Source organism: Sorex araneus, chromosome 8 (genome assembly GCF_027595985.1).
Source record: "Sorex araneus isolate mSorAra2 chromosome 8, mSorAra2.pri, whole genome shotgun sequence".
NCBI lineage: Eukaryota > Metazoa > Chordata > Mammalia > Eulipotyphla > Soricidae > Sorex > Sorex araneus.
This window is the reverse complement of record NC_073309.1, coordinates 38786062-38804856: the sequence shown is the minus strand read 5'-3', so window position 1 is coordinate 38804856 and position 18795 is coordinate 38786062. Positions and strand designations below refer to the sequence as shown.

The following is an 18795-nucleotide window of genomic DNA, read 5'->3' as shown; positions in this document are numbered from 1 at the left end:
GAGTTTATTTATGAGTCAAAGAATCACAAAGGAAATTATGAAGCTTCTGGTTACTGAACAAGCAGTATAATGAGATAATATATTCCAGCAAATTAAAATTAATCCATAAATGCACTATAGAATGGTTCAGTGCTAGAATATGTGTTAATAGAATTTATTGCATCAATAGGTCAAAGAAAAAAACATGTTTACATACATAGACAATATATTAAAGGTGTCTGATTATTTATGAACACTAACACAGGATCCTTTTTTCTAAAATAATTTATCCCATAGACAGCATAATGATTAATAGTGAAACATTAAAGTTAGATATAGAACAAAGGAAACCAATGCTATTCAATAATGTCCTGAGAACACTTGTCAATTTAATTAGAAAGAAAAATTAAACTAAAAACAAATAATAAATAGAAAGCAGAAAGTAGTATATCTTCATGACTCTGAGTGAAGCAAGGCCTTTTTAGACATACTATCAAAGGAACAAGCAACAAAAGGGGAAAAAAAAACAGACAAACTGGGATTCATCAAAATTAAAAACTTTTGTACTACAAATGATACTATCAAGGAGATGATAAGAAAACCCACAGAGTAGGATAAATATTTGCTAATAATATATTTAATAAGAAAGTCAGGTCCAGAATAAAGAACAAAATAAATAAGGAACTCTTATAACTTGATAATAGAAAAAAATTAACTTGTGAAAAAGGATATGAATAAACTTTTCTCAAAGATTACCAATAATCACATGAAACTATGCTAAACATCATTAGTCATTAGGGAAATACAAATCAAAACTACAATGGAATCAAAGATTGCCTCGCACTCACTAGGATGGCTTACATCAAAACGATGGACAAGAACAAATATTGGCAAAGAGGTAGAGAGAGAGAATTCTTGTACATAGTGCTGGGAGGAATGTAAAATGGTGCAGTCATTTGGAAAAACTGCCAAGAAGTTCCTCCAATGGTTAAGCACTGAATGACCAAATAACTCAGGAATCTGACCCATGAGCAAGGGAAACATATGTTCACCCAAAAAATGAGCATGTGACTTTGCAAATAATAGCTCAAAGGTAGAAATAACTCAAAAGCCCATCAGTTCATGAAAAGATAAAATAAGAGGTGTGGAGCATACTCATAAATTGGAATATTATTTTATCATAAAAAAGGAATCAAGTACCACAGAGTGAATGAAGCTATTATGCTATTTTAAAAATTATACATTGCATGATAAAATTTATATGACATTTCCAGAATTGCACATTTAAACAGAGAGAAGCAGACTTGTGATTGGCAAGGGCTGAGGAAGTGTAAATGAAGAGTTAATATTACAGAGTTGCTTTCGGGATGATGAAATGTTCTGAAATTGACAATGCTGGCAGTTGTACAATTCATTAGCATTCTGAAAACCATGGAATTCGATACTTGAAATAGAGGAATGATATGATAGGTCATTATATCTCAATACTGCTGTCTGTGGGTTTGTGTGTGGTGGGGGGTGGAGGTTCCAGATTCTACCTACCATGTTCACCCATGATGCCTTTTCAGCCTTCCCTGGAGGCCGAGGGACTGATGGGAGAGGCCCCGTCCACATCTATGTCCACTACAGTTCCAAGGCTCCAGGCCCATAAACACATTGTAGTCAAAACAGACACAAAGACTCTCCCTCCCTCTTCCTCTGCAGCTACATTTCCATCTCTTGCCTCCCCTTTGTAGAAAACATCTGGAGTTATCCATCTCATCTCTCCCATTCCCTCACAGACGCACGTAAATCAGAACCTTGTCCCCCCTCACACCCAGCCACTCCTGCTGGTTCTCCTTGCTGAGCCCGCTGGCCAATGCTTGGTCACTGTCTTCCTTGACCTGCCCCCAGCACATAAATCAAAGACCATCCCTCCTCCATGAAGCACTCTTCGCTCTTTCTGAGACGCGGTTTTCCTTCCTCACCCTCACTTCTCAGACTCTTTTGTGGCTCATGCCTCATCTCCATGACCTAATGTGTTGGAAGATTCTTGACCTCAATGATCACTTTTCTTCTCAGTCTGAGATCACTTCTTTACTGACCTCAAGCACTCTTTTGTATGGTTCCAAAACCACATGAGAGCCAGATGAGAACCACCCCCCAATTTCTATATCTAGCTCTACACTCTCTACCTACCCCAAGCCCGCCCAAGCCAGCACTAGGCCAGGTCGGCATTCGACATCCCACTTACAGTCCGTCCTTACCTGAATCCCAATGCCTCTTCTCCCCCGCCCGCCTCCCCCCACTCCTCCACCCCTCCGTCCTTCCTACCATAATTGCTGGGCAACTCCACTCTTCTAGGGTCTCCAATCCCAATCCAAGATATAAGAAAGTTCTGTTGGTTCCAAAATCTGCCTGGATTCTGCCCTGTTATTTCCAAGTCACTGCGAGCACCTGAGTTTGGGTCCTCCAAACTCTTGCTAGCTTTATTGAGTCACATGTCCTGGAAACAGGCTCCATCGTGGCATGCGTGGCTTTGGAACCCTATGGTGACTTAGCATAAAAATCTAATTTTTTATCCAGCCTGCCAGGCCCAGGTCACTTTACCTCTTCCCATCACCCCTACACCCACCCTTTGAAGCCTCATACTCAGCTGCCCTCCCCTTCCAACGACGCTTTCTCTCTTCCCCACTTCAGCCTTAAGACCTATTACCAAGTGCCTTCTCTGCCTGGAAAATCTTTGTGAGTTCAGTATTTCTCAGCCTCAGGACCCTTGTTGTTGTTGTTGTTGTTTTTGAGCTACACCTGGCAGCGCTCAGGGATTACTCCTAGTGGGGCATGGGAGACCATATGCAGTGCCGGGGGTTCAAATCCAGGCCTGTCACATGTGAGGCATGTACTATCTCTTCAGCTCAATTTCAGGATGGTTAAAATTTGGGGTCAGATGATTCTTTGTGATGGGGCCTGTAGAACATTGAGCTGTATACCTGGCCTCAGTCTGCACGGTTTCGGGAGCGTGCCCCTACATTTCCCAACTCCCAGCTTCGAGGCTGAAAACTGCACCTCAATTATCCATAGACCTTCAATCCTCTGCCTTTGCTCAAGCCTCATTTTCCCCTGGAGGCTCACCCTGGCCATCCCACTCAGTTCTCTGGCCCGCCCCTGCACCCTAACTCCCTGTTCCACCCCCCTCATATGGATTTTTCAAGGCAACTCTCAGGCTGACATCTCAGAGTTGAGGGAGATCCAGGTATCCCCGATGCCTTAGAAAAGTACCTGGCACATAGCTGGTAAACATTCACGGGTTAGACAAATCAGAAGACTCAATACGGTAAAATGTAATCAATATAGTACAAGGTCAGTTTATCTCCAGATTGATCCTAAATGTATCTCTAAATGAAACACAAGCTCAATATGAATCTCAACTGGATAGTATTTAAAACGCAACCCAATATTTTAAAGTGTGCCTGAAAGAATACGGCTATGAGATCATAAGAATAATGAGAGGGAACTTGCCCTCTCAGCCTCTCAGCTATCAAAAAATGCATCTATGAGGTTCAATCATGGAAATAGTGGGTACTGGTACTAAAATAGACTAAAACAGAACAGGCAGCGCCAGTAAATAAAAGAATTAGCAAATGATCAAGCTAACATGCGAAAACCAGGAAATAGGGCTGGAGGCATGGTATAAGGATTAAAATATTTGCCTTTGCCTGTGACTGGCCTCATTTTGAAACCCAGCATCACATATGGTCCCCCTGAATACTGCCAGTATTGACCCCTGAGCACATACCCAGCCCCTGAGTGCTGCTGAGTATGGACCCCCCCCCCAAAAAAAAGAGAAAAAAAATGGTGTGAAAACCAGAGAGCAAACAGTGAGGGTTCCTGAATGATGCTGGGATAACTGGTTCCAGTTCACAGGGCAGGGCCAGCCCCGTCACAGACGCAGAGGTGGTGGCACTCACAGGAACAGCTCCAAGAATATAAGGGGTATCTATAGTTTTGTTGCCAGGTTAATAACACTCTTTCATTATCTCGGCTGTTTTAAAAAGAAATTGGGGACCCACTTGTGCTCAGGACTCAATCCTGGCTCTGTCTCAAGGTTCACTCCTGGTAGGGTTTGGGGGTGCTGGAGATAGAACCCGGATCAGCCACATACAAGGCAAGCACCCTACCCACCATACTATCTCTCCAGCTCTATATAAAAAAAATCTATGGGTATATATTAGTTTAATGAAAAGAAAAGTTACGCTTATAAAAGCAATAAGCCTGCCCCTCTTTAACCTAGACAATTGAGAAAGTTTCTGCTTTAAACGAAGATTTGCTGGCGTGAATCTGAGCGAGACGGCGCGCGCAGGCACCTCTGGGTCTCCTTGGAAGGTGATTTGTGAGCAGGAATTAAGTCTTAAAACCATGCATACCCTTTGAGCCAAAGACTCCACTCCCAGGAATTTATCCTGAAGTGACATAGAGGAATACAGCGAGAATGTTCACTTCTACGTTCTGTAAAATTGAAAAACAAAAATGAAAAACCGCCAAAATGTCCAACAGGGAACCGCTTACATAAATTATGATAAATTCAGAGCAAGGCATGCCACACAGGTGTCAAAAGCGAGAGGGAAACGGATCCATTACCACGGAGCAGCGTTTCTGATACATAAAGTGATTAAGCAGGTTATGTGCAGGAGGCATACAAATTACTGCCTCTCTATCAAATGAGCATGACTTATGAGCCCGGGTACCCAAGGTGTCAGAGCTAAGCTACGCCTCTGACAGAGTAGAGGAGCCGCGCCGGGGGAAGAGCGTTTTCACTTTCCTTGGACTCCTGGGAAGGATTTCTGCGGGGAATGGCTCAGATTTAGGAAGGGACGGGTTGGGAGGTTGGGGGTGGGGGAGAGCCCTCACGTGGGGGTTGGGGCTCACACAGGCTATTGCGGTTCCCACTCATCCAGAGAACCCCATGTTGACTTGGCCAAGTGGGCAGGGCTCGACTGACGCCAGATCTAGCTCAGGACCGAGCCGGCTGGCGGCTGGAGGCTCACGGCCCCACTGGCCAGCACTTCTGCAGCCGCCATGGACCTCAGGACAGTGGGCAGGGGGCAGGCTGCAGAGACAGCGCTGCCACCAAGGGCCTGCAGTCTCGGGGGTGGGGGGCGGGCTCTGGCCTTTCCGGGTTCAGGCTAATGACACTGTGGGCTCCAGGATGGCCCTGCCAGACGTCGTTCATGGAGACACTGAGGAGTGAACTTAAAAAGTAACCGAAAAGTTTGGTGTCCGGGCTCCGGAGGGGATGATATTCCATATCACAGTCCTCCTGATCTCAACCTCCAGCCCACCCAGGCCCCATGGCGTCCTGAGATATCACTTTGCTAGCTCTTGGCCTTCAGGCAGGGACACTGGGACATCCCCGCCTCCTGCTGTCTGTTCCCCCCGGACCAGACTCCTCGTCCTTCCCATGTGGGACCCGATGCCCACACCCCAGCACCCCGAATCCCCATTCTACCCTCCCCCTCCGGATCATCCAGTTTCCTCACACACACACACACACACACACACACACACACACACACACACAATCCCTCCAGGTCTGCAGTCCCCCAGGCCTCCAGCACAGGGGGTGTGGCCACTCAGATTGGGGGGACAGGGGTGGGCTTTGGTCCTGCTGGTGTCCAGCTGCAGGAGGGCTGAGTGGGGCAGGCTGGACTGGGGCTCCTGACCAGTCAGCACCGATGGGGGAGGTCAGGAAGCACAGTGCTGCTTCTGGGGTGCGGGTACTCACCAGTGGGCACTCACAGGGCAGAAACAGTACCAGGGAGGCTTGAGCTGAGCTGCCCCAATGTTGAGTTTATTGGGGAGACCCCCTGCTAGGAAAGAACCCCTGGAGGATTTGAGGAGGTGAGGGGGAGGTGGTTACTCCCCAGCTGGTCCCACAGGTGGTCAGTGCAGGACATGGGGCAGATTCTCCCAGCAGCCCCAGAGGGAGAGCGTGGCCCAGCTTGCCGGGTTGGATGTCAGGCGTCCCAGGGAGACGCCCTCTTGGGGTAACCTCCCGGGGAAGCCTCCAGAAAAGACTGGAGGCCAGGATGAAGAGCTAGCATGGGGAAACTCAGTCACATCCCCGGCATTTATTTGAAACAGAACATTAATTCTGACTGTCATTAGAGTCCATTTCAATTTTGTAATAACATAAAAAGTTAAGAGTCTAATTTATTCATACAAATCTTGTTAGCATCCAATTTCCACATAATGTAACATATTCCTTAAAAAGCTGACAAAGCAGGAGAAATTAAGAACGCAAAAAAAAAAAAGAAATCCATCTGTGGATGCCTGTCGTCACAGCACCGAAGGTGAGCAGGAGGCAGGGAATGAGTCGCAGACCTGCACGGGCACCTCCACGCCACTCCCCAGACAGGAGGAGGGGGGCTGGGGGCACCCCACCCCGCCCCACGCCTCCCCACACTCACCCCTGCCCTCTGCGCCACAGACAGCTCTCTAGCATTTTCTTCCGCAAATCCACCCCGGAGAGCCCGTAACTCCTCTTAATTACACGTCTGCGGTGTTTGCATTAGATGGCTGTCACCCTGCAATTTACCGTACACGGGTTTTAATTGTACATTAATCTTTCCTACACGCCACTCCTCTGCTCCAACCTGGAACGGCGGCGGTTTGGGCCATTTTGTTTATTCCTCAGCCAGGAAAAAAAAAAAAAAGAGCTGATGAGGGGAATTGCAGCGTGTCCCTCCCCTTCTTTTCCAGGATGCCCTGGCTGGGCGCTGCAGCTGGAGAAGGCTCCTGGCATCCACGAGGCCCCTTTAAACACAGTTTTTGACGGTTTTGGGGGCTGACGGATTTCAGAGGCAAGATCAACCCCCGGCAATCTTGTTGCGTGCTGTAAACGCCCTTTCCTCACAGCTCCGGCCTGTGGGGTGTGGCGGTGAGCCCTCGGGGACAGGACCCCACCAGAGAAGACAGGGGACCACAGGGGAAGTCACCAGTGTGGAGGTTCCAAGGTCGCCACGAGAACCAGGAGGGAAGGAGAAGTATAAATTACAAAGCCCTGGATGCCTGCCAGGGCCCCAGGAAGCTACATTTAGCATATCATTCTCCCAGCTGCAGGAGGAAGCCTTAACTCCCTTCCCGACAGAATTTGAATGGAATTTGTTACAAGAACATTGTGATTGAAATATCACCAATTGGCTTTGCTGACAACCCTGCAATAGATTGCAGTTGCGATGGTGTAAGTGTGTCTGTTTTTGAGAGTGCTGTGTGTGTGTGTGTGTGTGTGTGTGTACGCGCGTGTGCGTGTGAGTGTGTGTCAGGGGTGGCCGTTGTCTTCTCCAACTGGCCGAGGTGGTGGTATCAACACTCCATACAATATTTATGAAATCTAGATGAAGCCCTACCCTGGCAATGAGCTGATATCATAACACAGATTTCAAAAACGCCTTGACATTTGCCCAAGATCAAATTTTCCCTAGCGAAAACCCACGAGGCTTTGTGCTGACAGAGGTCTGCGCACTTGCTCCCCGCCCTCCAGCGAGCTTCTCCGTTTTTTTGGCCCCGGTAATTAACACCGGGAGGGGGAGGACCCAGGGGCTGGAGGGGTGCAGGGGAGACTAATACCACGAAAGCCCACTTGTCCTTTGTGGGAAACACGCAGCCGAGGATTTTCAAGGGGTGAAAGACGGGAGATGTGATGATTTTTATTGTTAAACACTTTCCGATGTGCAAAACAAAGCTTGGTGATCTCCCTGCTGACGAGCCTCTGACAGCGTATTTGGACGGAGAGAGACAGGTGGTGATCCATCACACTCCCGCCCAGGAAACAAAAATGAAAGCAGAGATTATATTTCCCTGGGACCACAGACTGCAGCTGGGGATGACCTGTGATTTGTTTTAGGGGCACTCTGGAAGAAGGTGACCCTATCAGGAAGAGAAGGAGCCCTGGCCTTCTCATGGTTTGGGTGATGGGTTATTTGTAAATGGGTCCCAGGTGGCAGTCCACCTTTTTTTCCTGGGGGTTTCCTCTCTTGCCCCACCCCACAGGTCTGCGAGATAAAGCCTCCCCAAGACCCTGGATCAAAAGCAGTGAAACTGAAGATCCACGGGGCATCCAGGCAGAAGCCCCCCTCCCAGCCCCCAACAGTGCTCGAGCGTGGAAGGCAAGGGTGGTTCAGTAAACACTCCACAGTGCACATCCGATGAGAAGCAGAATACTTGTCAAGCATGCATCTTTATGAGCTGTCCGCCTATAAACCTCGCACGCAAGGTCCGTGCTTAATGTTGGTTTGGCAGTAAATTGGCGCGATGCATGGGTCTGCTGCATCAAATTAGCATCGACCCATAAAACGTTACTGAATGATCCCTCAAAACTGCCAAGTCTTCAAATCAATTCTGGAGAAACTGTCAGGGTTTCTTTTTTTAAAAAAATTTTTTTTCTGATAAACCTTTCATATTAGTTATCACAGAGGAGCATAAACCTTTCTAATCTGTCTCCCAACAAAGAGAGAGAGAGACAGAGAGAGAGAGAGAGAGAGAGAGAGAGAGAGAGAGAGAGAAAAGGTGTTGTTTTCCCCAAACTGCTTTTAGCTCTTCCATCTTGCACACCCGCCTCCACCTCACATAAACAATTGTGTGTGTCGTGCATTCTTGGGTGCCCTATTTTACAGTGACTGGTGTCCATGGTCAAGGAGCTTGAAGAGAACTTCATCCAGCACCAGGAAAAGGTCTCACCTCTGACCTCTGATGGACAGTCCTAAGCCCACCTCCTTCAGGAAGCCTTCCATAACTCACCGTTAATTCTGGTCATGCCTGCACATCCTTGGATGTCAGATCAGCCCCACCAAGGTCTCCCACGGACTCGGAGCCTGAGCCCTCACTGGAGGATCCTTGTGGCGGAGACTCACACTGAGTGGGCCACGAGGTGTCATGCCCCTCCCAGGCCCCTCTTTGAGCCCCCATCCAGGACTGCCTCCCTTATCCCCCACTCCAGCCACTTCCGTGACCCAAGAGCATGGTTGTGCAACTCCCAGAGAGCCTCTCCAAACCAGTCAAGGACAGAATCCAGATTTGAACCCCAGGACCTGGCCTTCAGGCCCCAGCAAAGCTGCTTTTGGAATAACTAGGTCCTGCTGGAAGGAGGAGGCAGAGGGAGGCAGGGCTGAGGGGGAAGGGAGGGCAGACCATGGCTCTTTTTGCCTTCCCCTGGCCAGTGGTCACATCATCTAAGAAAAGGTGGCATTTAGGGCCAGAGAGAGGATTCAAAGAGGAAGCACCTGCCTCCATCCTCAGGGCCTGGCTCAAGCAAGGGAAAAGAACCTTGGGGGGCTGAGGTCATGTAGGGGAGGCTTTCAAGCCTGCAGTCAGCGGGGGTGGGGGACGGTGTCCGGGGCCTGCAAGAATCTGTGGGCCTGGGCCGTGCAGTGGGGAGAGGTCGGGCTGAGGGGATGGAGCACCAGGGCAGGACTCCCCCGGGGATGAGGGTGTGGCCTCCAGAGCAGGCTGTCAGGTCAACGAGAGGACAGAGGCTGAGCGGGCAGCCTCCTTCCTTCCGTCTGTGGGCAGAGATGTATCCCCCACACTCGGCACGGCCCCAGGCACTGGGACCACAATAGCTGTTATGACAGGCGGGTGGAGTCTCAATGCTCGGGGAGGGGGAGAGCACGGGGAGCCCCCGAGAGATTCACAGGCCACGGGGATCCACGTGGGGACTCTGGCACCCCAGGGGATTCTGGGGCCGGTCCCCCAACCGCACTGGGGCAGCGCCTGCGTGTTCTACCCTCTGCCTCGCATCAGAGCCGGTTCCAAAGCAGCACCCCTGCTCATTTCAGACATCTACAATATGGAGATGAGAGGGAATTTTCAGATTTGTTGAATAATGTTTTCAGGTTCAAAATATCCTTGGCAAAAAACGTACTATATTAGTCATCTGGGAAATAAAATTAAAACCCCAGGATGAGGGCCCAGGGAGGTGGCTCAGTGGCAGAGCGTCCAGGCGCCGAGTGTCCCGGCACCCCCCACCCCCCAGCTCTGCTGCAACCATGTATGTGAGCATGAAACCCAAGCACGTAGGACCCTGGGCATCCCCCTACCCCCATCCCACCACGAAAAGGAAGTGAAAGGGAAAAAAAAAAAACTCAGGGTGAAATCTTTGGCCCCATGCACTCAGAGAACAGTGGAAAGAAAAAGATGAAGAGAAAGGAAAAGATAGAGATGCAGAGCACGGAGAGCAACTGGGACCCTCTGACAGGGGAAGGGAGAGAGCCTGAGCACCTGCTTAAGAAGGCTGCAGATGACCCTCCAGGGAGGACACTGCATCCCGTGAGCCTCGCGCATCAGAGACGTCTGCTGGATGGGCCCACTGCATGGTTCTACCGGCCCCGGAACCAAAACAATCCCCCCACTCTGGCAACAGGAGAGCAGAGAAGCACATTGGGGTCTCTTCACCCAATAGTCCCTGGACGGCAATGAGTGAGCGAGTGACTGCAGTTTGTGTGAGACTGGAGGGGAAACCAGTGCACACATGTTCACATGTAAGAACCCACTGACATCAAGTTTCAACCCGTATCACTCTGGGCATGGAGAGAAATGCGCCATGGTGGGGATGCACAGCCTGGGGGCTGCCAGGGGCCCTGGGGAGGCTGGTCCCATCCTCATTCTGGCTTCCTGGCGGGCACTCAGGTCTCCGGCGTTTACAGGAGCTCACCATGACAGCACACAAACTTTTCGGTGTACTGGGAATGAAAGGTCTGAAAATGTGGGACAGTGACGGTAAGACGGGGGAAAGGCAGCAGGGGGAAACTACTTCGGAGGAGCAGAGCCTGGAGGGTGGCGGGGGAGGGGTACATGCTCTCTAGGAAACGTGAGCATCAAGCTGGGCCTGAGACGGAGGACCGAGCCTCAGTGGAGAGATTAAGCACAAGGTGACAGGGCCACTGGTGGCGGTGGGGGCAGGGGCGAAGCTGACAATACAGGTGGGCTCTGGGGGTCGGTTCAGTTGTTCCCATTTAGGGATGAAAAAGGAAAACGAAGACTTGAACCTGCTGAAAACATGGTTCAGTGATGGTGGGGAAACGGGACGCAGTGAGTGGCTTCAGCGGCGTGGCCATGCGGGGTAGCTGTCCAGCAACTTTAATTCATGGCAGGGGGAACTGGGAAGAGTTCGGGAACGGGCATAAATTGTGCTTTCACGGGGATGAATGGTTGAGAAATTAAATTTGCAGATGAGGCTCACCCTCAGGAAGTGAAATAATATTGGTGGAGATGGAGGCGTGAGACGGCAAGACGGACCTAGTCGCGGGCAACAGGATTTATGACGCATACCGGGGCGGTGATCCATGCGGAGCACGGACATGGCCCCCAGCACCATCACCACCACGACAGGGGAGGGCCACTGGTACCCGCTCACCCAGCCCATGTCTACACCACTCCCGGCCCCAAGCCGGCCTTGGAGAAAGAAGACAGGGAACCTGAGGGCCCTCAGGGGCAGAGCTGTGGGAATGCCACTTGAGCCGGACTATGGGGTCAGAGGGGCAAGGGGAGGAAGCAGTGAGGACCCTCTGGTAAGGGGGTCTGAGGAGCCAAGGCACTGATCTTAAATGATCGAAACCCTGATCCGACCACCTTACCAGCATCCTATGCAAACTGATGGCCTGTCCGGGAACTGCACCCACTAAACTCTGCCCGTGTAGACAGACCACATGACAAGCTGTGCACCCCACTCTAGAGTCGTGTCTAGGAGCAAGTGTGGAAAGCTTAGCCCTAGGTCATGCCACTGAAAGCAGAGATATCACAGAGGGTGGTGTTGGCAGAGACTAACTACCAGGGCTCAACCAGCACGGGTGAGCGCTATACCAGGCGCAGTTCCACGGGTGTAGACAGATGGCACAGCGGGGCTCCATCTACCCACCAGCAGCAATCAGAATCCCAGCCTGTGCTGGGTCATTGTGGCCAGAGACGGCTGTCGGGGCATCTGCACCCTGGCCTGGCAGGACAGACGCCATGGGCGTTTCTGGACGCTGGAGGGGGGTGCCTCTCAAAAACCAAAGCTCCAGGCAAGAAGGGCCTCCGCAGTCATAGGCTTGGGCAGAGGGGTCTTGCCCGGGGGGATGAGTCAGCCCCAAAGATGGACAGCCTCAAGAGCAGCGGCAAACGGTCTGCCACGGGTGTGCCAACCTGAGCCCGGGCAAGAAGCTCCGAGCAGCAGGTGCTTGTGTGGCCCCTTCCAGGGAAAAGCCCTGGCTCATTCATAACCCATGGTGACAAGGATAGTGGCCAGAACAGAGGAGGCCTGAGTGGTGCAGCCAAGGGCCCCCTGCCCGGCCCGAGGAGATGCTCTGGACCCCTGGCTTCCTCTCCTTGGCTCTCATCCTGCTCGGCCCCGGGCTGGCCCAGCCCGGGAGGAGTTGGCTCAGGCCCAGGCAGAGTGAGGACAAGGTGACAGCGACCTGGGCCCGTGCCTACAGTCGGCGGCTGCTCACGCAGGGCTTGCAGCCAGCAGTGTGGGCACCACATCGAAGCGGGGTGACTCACAGATCCGCTCCCCACCCCCACCAGGAAGGAAGACCCTGCTACCCCGGGGTGGGGGGGAAATCCCAAGTGTGAGCTGAGCTGCAGGCAGCCCCAGGAAATTCATGGCCCTGGGAGAGTTTGGGGACCCCCAAGCCTGGAACAGAGATTCCAAAAGAGCCATCCCAACAGTCGGAGAGGGAGGACAGGGCACCTGGACAGAGGGCTGGCTTGAGCACAGGGACAGGAGTGGGGCAGGTGCCAGCCAGCTGCCAGGTGCAATGTACGTGGGTGACAGGTGAAACTTGCTGGGGACCAGGAGGCTTTGTGGATGAACCAGAGGCCGAATGTCTGGGCAGCACCCCCCGAGGAAAGAGGCTCCTGATACGGCCCTGGGCACTGGGCATTGACTTCCTAGATGCCCACTACCACTGCCATCTTCCTGCAGGACCACTGCTGTCATCCTGTCCCCCTACTTTGCAATGTTGGTCAGACCCAGGCCCAGTTCTTTGGAGTTTTAAGACTCCTCGTGCATCCTCAGCTACCTCTCCTGCTCCATTCCACAACCACACTGAGATGGGCGCTGTGTCCCCGCTACATGCACATCAATGGCAGGACCTGCGCCCAGCAAGCTCTTTCCTCCCCACCCCCTGGTTTGGTTCTAGGAGCTCGGCTCCACGGACCCCCCAGCGGCCAGCCGGGTCGTTCAGGTGAAGAAGCTGCCTAACAGGCGGCAGAGCCTAGAGACCACACATACTGGTTATCTGGCAATGGCACGGCCTGACAGAATGAATCAGCGAGTGGGGGCTGACGAGAGCATCTCTGTCCCCCAAAATTATAAATCCCAAAAAGACAGGGACCACTTCAATCACTTAAGAGTTTCCGGCACAGTAACAGACACCAAGAGATGTTCGCTAAATGTTACTAGATGGCAGAACAAGGGATGGAGGTCTGGCCCCAGGAATGTGGACTGGAGAATCCTGTGGCTCAGTATGGATGACTCTCGTTCAATGCAAAGAAACGTCACTTGGGGGTGGGGGAAGGCGGAGCGATAGTCCAGTGCATAGGGAATTGGTCCTGCACAGGGTCGACCTGAGCTCAATCCCCGGCACCCATATGGTCCCCTAAGCACTGCTGGGAGTGATCCCTAAGTGTAGAGCCAGGAATAACCCCTGAGTTCCAGGTGTGCCCCCCCAAAAAAAAACCAAAATGGAAAAGGAAAGAAAAGAAAAGAAAAGAAAAGAAAAGAAAAGAAAAGAAAAGAAAAGAAAAGAAAAGAAAAGAAAAGAAAAGAAGAGAAAAGAACTGTCACTTGGGACTAGAGAACTAGTAAAGGGGTTCAGGCATTTGCCTTTTATGTAGCGACCCTAGTTTCATCCCCAGCACCATAGAGTCCCGCTGAGCACCCTCAGGAGCAACCCCGGAGCACAGAGCTTAGGAGTAGTCCAAAGGCAGTGCTTGGGTATCACCCCACCACCCCCCCAAAATAATAAGTGGATGCCACTTGCGGGACCAGCTCTTGCCATGGTCTGGCAGACACATGCATCCTGCACTAGCAGCACTTACTTTCCGGAAATGCACAATTGCTAGAGTGGGGGTGGGCACCCCAAGCCATGTGCGCCCCCCCACTCCATCCCCCAGCCCCTCGCTGGCACACAGACCCCCTGCCTGGAATCAGGGAGCCTTTCCCACCTCAGCCCACCCGGACGCGGGCGGAGGCTGCTCCGTGGCCAGCAGGCAAGAGCTCCAGATCACAAATGACAGGTAGTTTTGTCGAGGGTAAAAGTCACAACTTTTCCCCACGGCCGATCTGTAAGTCTCATCTTCTGCCACGGTGATTTACCGAGTGCAGGTCACACCGCCAGCAGCCTGGGAGAAATGAGACAGCGTCTCGCGGAGCTGATGTGCAGCCATTCCCCCGAACCCTCCTCCCCACCCCCAACCTCACACCGGAGCCCAGGGACACCTCTGCTAGGGTCCAGCCTTTTCCCAGGAGGGAACCTGGCTGCTCTGAGCTCAGGCAGGTCCCAGCTATGATTCTAGGAACCATCATCACCAGGTCGTCACCATACAAGCTGCTGCCAGCCCAGAGAAAACTTCCTGAGTCCCCAGACGTGTCGCCGTGGATACATCCATTCCGCCCTCCTGGCACTGGTTTATTTCCCACTGTCCTGTGGCATGCTGATCTCCTGGGCCAGCTACTATATCAATCCCCCCTTTATAACTCACTACTTTCTGATTGGCTGGAAGGCCAACATGGCTTCAAGTGTTTGCTGATTCGCACTGTGACCCCTGGTTCATTACAGAGCTGCCATAATCCTTGGCTCACCTTATGCCCATAGGTCCCCTCCCACCTGGACGCCAGGATAGCGCAGCAATCTCTGCCCCCCCCCACAACATGTGGAAGTTAGAGGTGGGGGGAAGCAGGAATCTGAAACTCCAGACCAGGCAGGAAACCGGGTGCCACTCTCCCCCAGACTCCAGCACCCACTGCCGGCGCCTCCAACCAGATGCATCAGCAGACAACGCTAAAAGCTCTCAGCGCCCATCTCTTCGATCAGCAAAACCACAAAAAGCCCATCAGGCCACCTCTGGCATGAACTCGGAGCGGAGAGCAGCGAAGCAACCTGAACGATGGTTCCAATCAGGAGAATCTGACTCAGTGAAGCGTAAGCGAACTAAAGGTCAAGTCTCGGATGAGCCCACCAGGCACTTTCCCAACCATACAACATGTGGCGAAAAGGAAACCATAGCTAGCCAACTTTCCCGGCTTGTGAACATCTATAAACAGAGATTTGAATGGATGTTTTAAGAAATGAAATTCCCTTGCTACTCTGTAATCAGTAAATGTTCGTTATGGAAACACAGCAAATATGCATGAAATTTCCCAAGTGGTGTTCTGGTTATAAGATTTAAGAGGCATCTCCAACAGCAGGCTGGGGTGCAAAGCCTCCTTCTCTGCCCACCATCCAGCAAAGCCTGGCTGAGCCCGGGACCTGGCACAAGCCAGCGCCTTGCCCCGCCAGAGCCAGCGAACTGGGAAGCTGCTCCTTTTGCCTGCTCAGGCGATTTAGAAACCAGTCCCTCCCCACCCCCATGACCACTGATTGATGTCTCTATAAATAATTCATCTTTGACCTTGCTTTAAGAAAGCCTTGACTTTTTAATTTGGGGTCTTTTAAAAAAAATCAATACCGGGAGAACATAATTCACTGCTGTGGAGTCTGGTTCCAGGTAAACAAGGAAGCGGTGCCATCCACCTGACTGTGGGTGAAGGGGTCGGGCAATAGGTGGGGGGGTCACTCTTGCATGTTTGTTTCCTGTGTTGGAAAGCTGGGGTTCTCTGCCAGCCAGCCAGTCTCTGGCTCCTCACGTCCAAGATCCATAGCCTCCTGTGAGTCACTTCCCAAGGCAGCTCTGACAAGGCTCCTGTATATGCTTTTCCTCCCTAGACCCAGAGAAGGTCCCTAGACTCCATCCTGGCAGGTGGAAGGGGCTGCTGGGGCCAAGTGTCGTCCCATCCTGTGGCCTGCATGCATTGCTTTTGGAACAGGGGCAGAGGGTTGGCGGGAGATGCAGGGCATCGGGAAAAGTGGTTACACTGTTAAAGAACAGGGCTTAGGAAATACCCTCCACCGATGGACAGGGGTGGTGTGAATTTGAATTCACGAGGCAGCTCAAGTCGCCTGGTGCAGCTTTAAGTCCCCCCAGGGATGTGGGGATGTGGCAGGACCATTTCAGCTGGAGTCTGAGAGTGCCTCCACTCAGATCCGCCTTGAGAGGGGAGCAGGACCTGGCAGTCTGCCCAATTCCGACTCAGGACCCCAGGGCCCAGGGGCCACCCTTGTACCCAAAAAGACAACAGGACAGGGAGTGGGAACCAACCCTTCCGGATCCAACAAAACAGTTGAGGAGGGAGCTAAGGGGCAGACACCCGCAGGGTCAGGCCTGGAGACCCACGAAAGTTCTGAAAGTCCCACGCTGGGGAAGAGATCCTGGATCTCGGATCCTATGCCGGTGAAGCCGCCTGGCCTCGGCAAGGGCAGCACAGATGGGCGAGAAGTAGAAACCAACGGGGCCAGAGCTGCTCCCGCAAGAACGCATCCCTCCATCCCTTACCCCACACACCTCAAGCCGCCTGGGGGGGAGGGGCTCGCACCCCCCCAACACATCCCGCACACGGTCCCAGACGCCAACACAGGATCCCCAACGACTACATAGGTCAGTGGCCTGCGGTGCACCTCCTGGGGTGCACATGCCCCCACCCATCATCATCTCCTCCTGCGTCCCAGTCCGCCGCCCGCGGTTCCGGAGCCCCAAGCCCCCCCAGCCTGCGGCAGCGCCCAGCCGGGGGCTCCCCTACCCCGGGCGCCCCAGTCCGGCTCTTGCGACGCCCGACGCCGCCTCCAGCCCTCCTTGCACCCGGGGCGGGGACGAGGAGCAGAGGCTCCGCGGGGACCTCGGGAACCCGCGGGGAGTCAGTTCACAGGCGCGCGGCAGCGAGTAGAATCCAAGGAGCAAAAGTCTAATTAAAGTTCCCGCTCCCGCAGCAGGTCCCCAAAGTACAGCCAGACCGGAACCCCGCGCGCCCAGTCTCTGACCCCGGCAGCCGGCGGCTCGCAGCTCCCCCCGATCTCCCGACCGGAGGAAAGGGACGTCCCTCGCCCTCCCGGGACCCTCCAGGCGCCCCCCTCGCCGCCGGGAACCCGCACCGGGCGGGGCTCGGGGTGCGGCTGGGGGCGCCAGGCACTCACCTGGCGCAGCCGGCGCGCGCGGGGCGGCCGGAGCTCCCGGCCGGGGCGCGGTCTCTCGGCGGGGATGCTCTGCTCCCGGGCGCCCGGGCAGCCTGCCGCACGTCCGCCCCGGCTCGCTCGGGCCCGGCGCCTCCTCCCGCTGCGAGCGGCCGGCGCGCGCGGGCGAGGGCGCGGGCGAGGGCGCGGCGGCGGCGTCTCCCCGCAGCCTCCGGCCCGGGTCGGTCCCCCACCTCCCCACGCCTCCGGCCGCCGCCCGCTTGCCCGCTCGCTGCAGCGCGGCGGGCTCGGGCTCGGCCGCCGGGAGGGCTCCCAGCGAAGTGCGAGCGGAGCCTCCGGCGCGGCTGCAAATAGCGCCGCGCCCGCCCCGCGCCCCGCCCCCGTCCCGGGCCCCGCCCCGCGGTGGCCGCGACCGCGGCGGCGGCGGTGGCGGCGGCGGCGGCGGTGGCCCGGAGGGCAGGGGACCCACTCCTCGGAGCCGCTCGGCACCGCCGGGCCCGCGCGCGCTCTGCGGTCCCGGCGCCCCCACGGGCGGGAAGCTCCGAAGTAGCCGCTGCTGGGCGCGGCCGGCCGCGGGGTGGGGCTGCCTGTCCGGGGGGCCTCGGCTGAGAACCCGAGTCCCGGCTGCCACTTGGCGCCAGACCGAGGCCGGAGTGCTTGCCAGTGCCTCGGTGGGTCGCACGCCGGCGCCGACCCGAGAAAAGGACAAGGCGTCACCGGAACGGTGGCTGTGACCACAGCCCCGCAGGGGCGCGCGCCTTAGGAGTGACGCCGCGGGGGAACCGGGCCGGAGAGACTCCGGGTACTGATGCGCAGGAAGATTCTAAGGGGTCCTGCCCGCGCTTACCGCATCGGCGGGCTTCGGACCAGGACTTGGGGCAGCGTCGAGCCCTGTGGTCTGCACCGATCCCTCGCCCGACCCCTCCCCATCCATGCCCGAGGCTCTGCATTTTGCGTCAGGTGCCCCCAAGCCTCGCACCTGAGTTACCTCCCGGGGGTCCCTGAGGTTTCTCGGGAACTGCCCACGCGCGCGCCCCGGCAACAGTGGGTGTGGCAGATCCCGAGTCACTCAGCACCCGGCCGGTCTGGGGCGTGGACGCCGCCGAGGTGCCAGTCCCCCCGTCCTTCCCCGGAAGAGGCAGCCCCGCCTGCAGGGGGCGAGCGGGCGCCAGGATGCGGGCTTTCTGCAGGCACGCCTGAAACTGAACTTGAGGAAGGCTCACCCAGCACTTGGCAAAGCCTGCAGAGAAGCCATTTACGGAAGAGAGGGATGCGCATCCCCGCTCTCATTTCATCTGCTGAACTGTTGGCCTGACCTCAGCTGGCCAACGGAATGTGAAAGAGGGAATGTGAATGGGAAGGAGTGGAAGCGTTGGAGCCCCCGCTCTAGGGCTCCGCTCGCATGGTACCCCAATTCTCAGGGAAGCCTTCATGGCCCAGGTGAGCTCAGAGTCTCAAAGATAGGACAGGAGACGAGAGGGCACCAACTGTGACCTATTGATGTTCATGACCGTCCTTTAATTCTAAAAACCGTGTGGTCGTTGTTGCTCCTGGTGAGGAAACTGAGGCAGAGCAA

The 18795-nt window shown here is 54.3% G+C and overlaps 1 protein-coding gene across 2 annotated transcripts in view; it reads right to left on the bottom strand.

The window, feature by feature from the left end:
• CHST8 (carbohydrate sulfotransferase 8) overlaps window positions 1-18213 on the bottom strand; it is a 113018-nt gene extending 94805 nt beyond the window's left edge. Inside the window, exon 1 of one of the 2 annotated variants that reach the window (XM_055145530.1) lies at window positions 18199-18213. The gene's annotated coding sequence lies outside the window, so the exon portion shown is untranslated. Of the gene's footprint in view, window positions 1-17222; window positions 17563-18198 lie in introns of those variants that run through there. The other variant, XM_055145528.1, reaches the window with a different exon arrangement.
• Window positions 18214-18795: the final 582 nt, after the last annotated feature.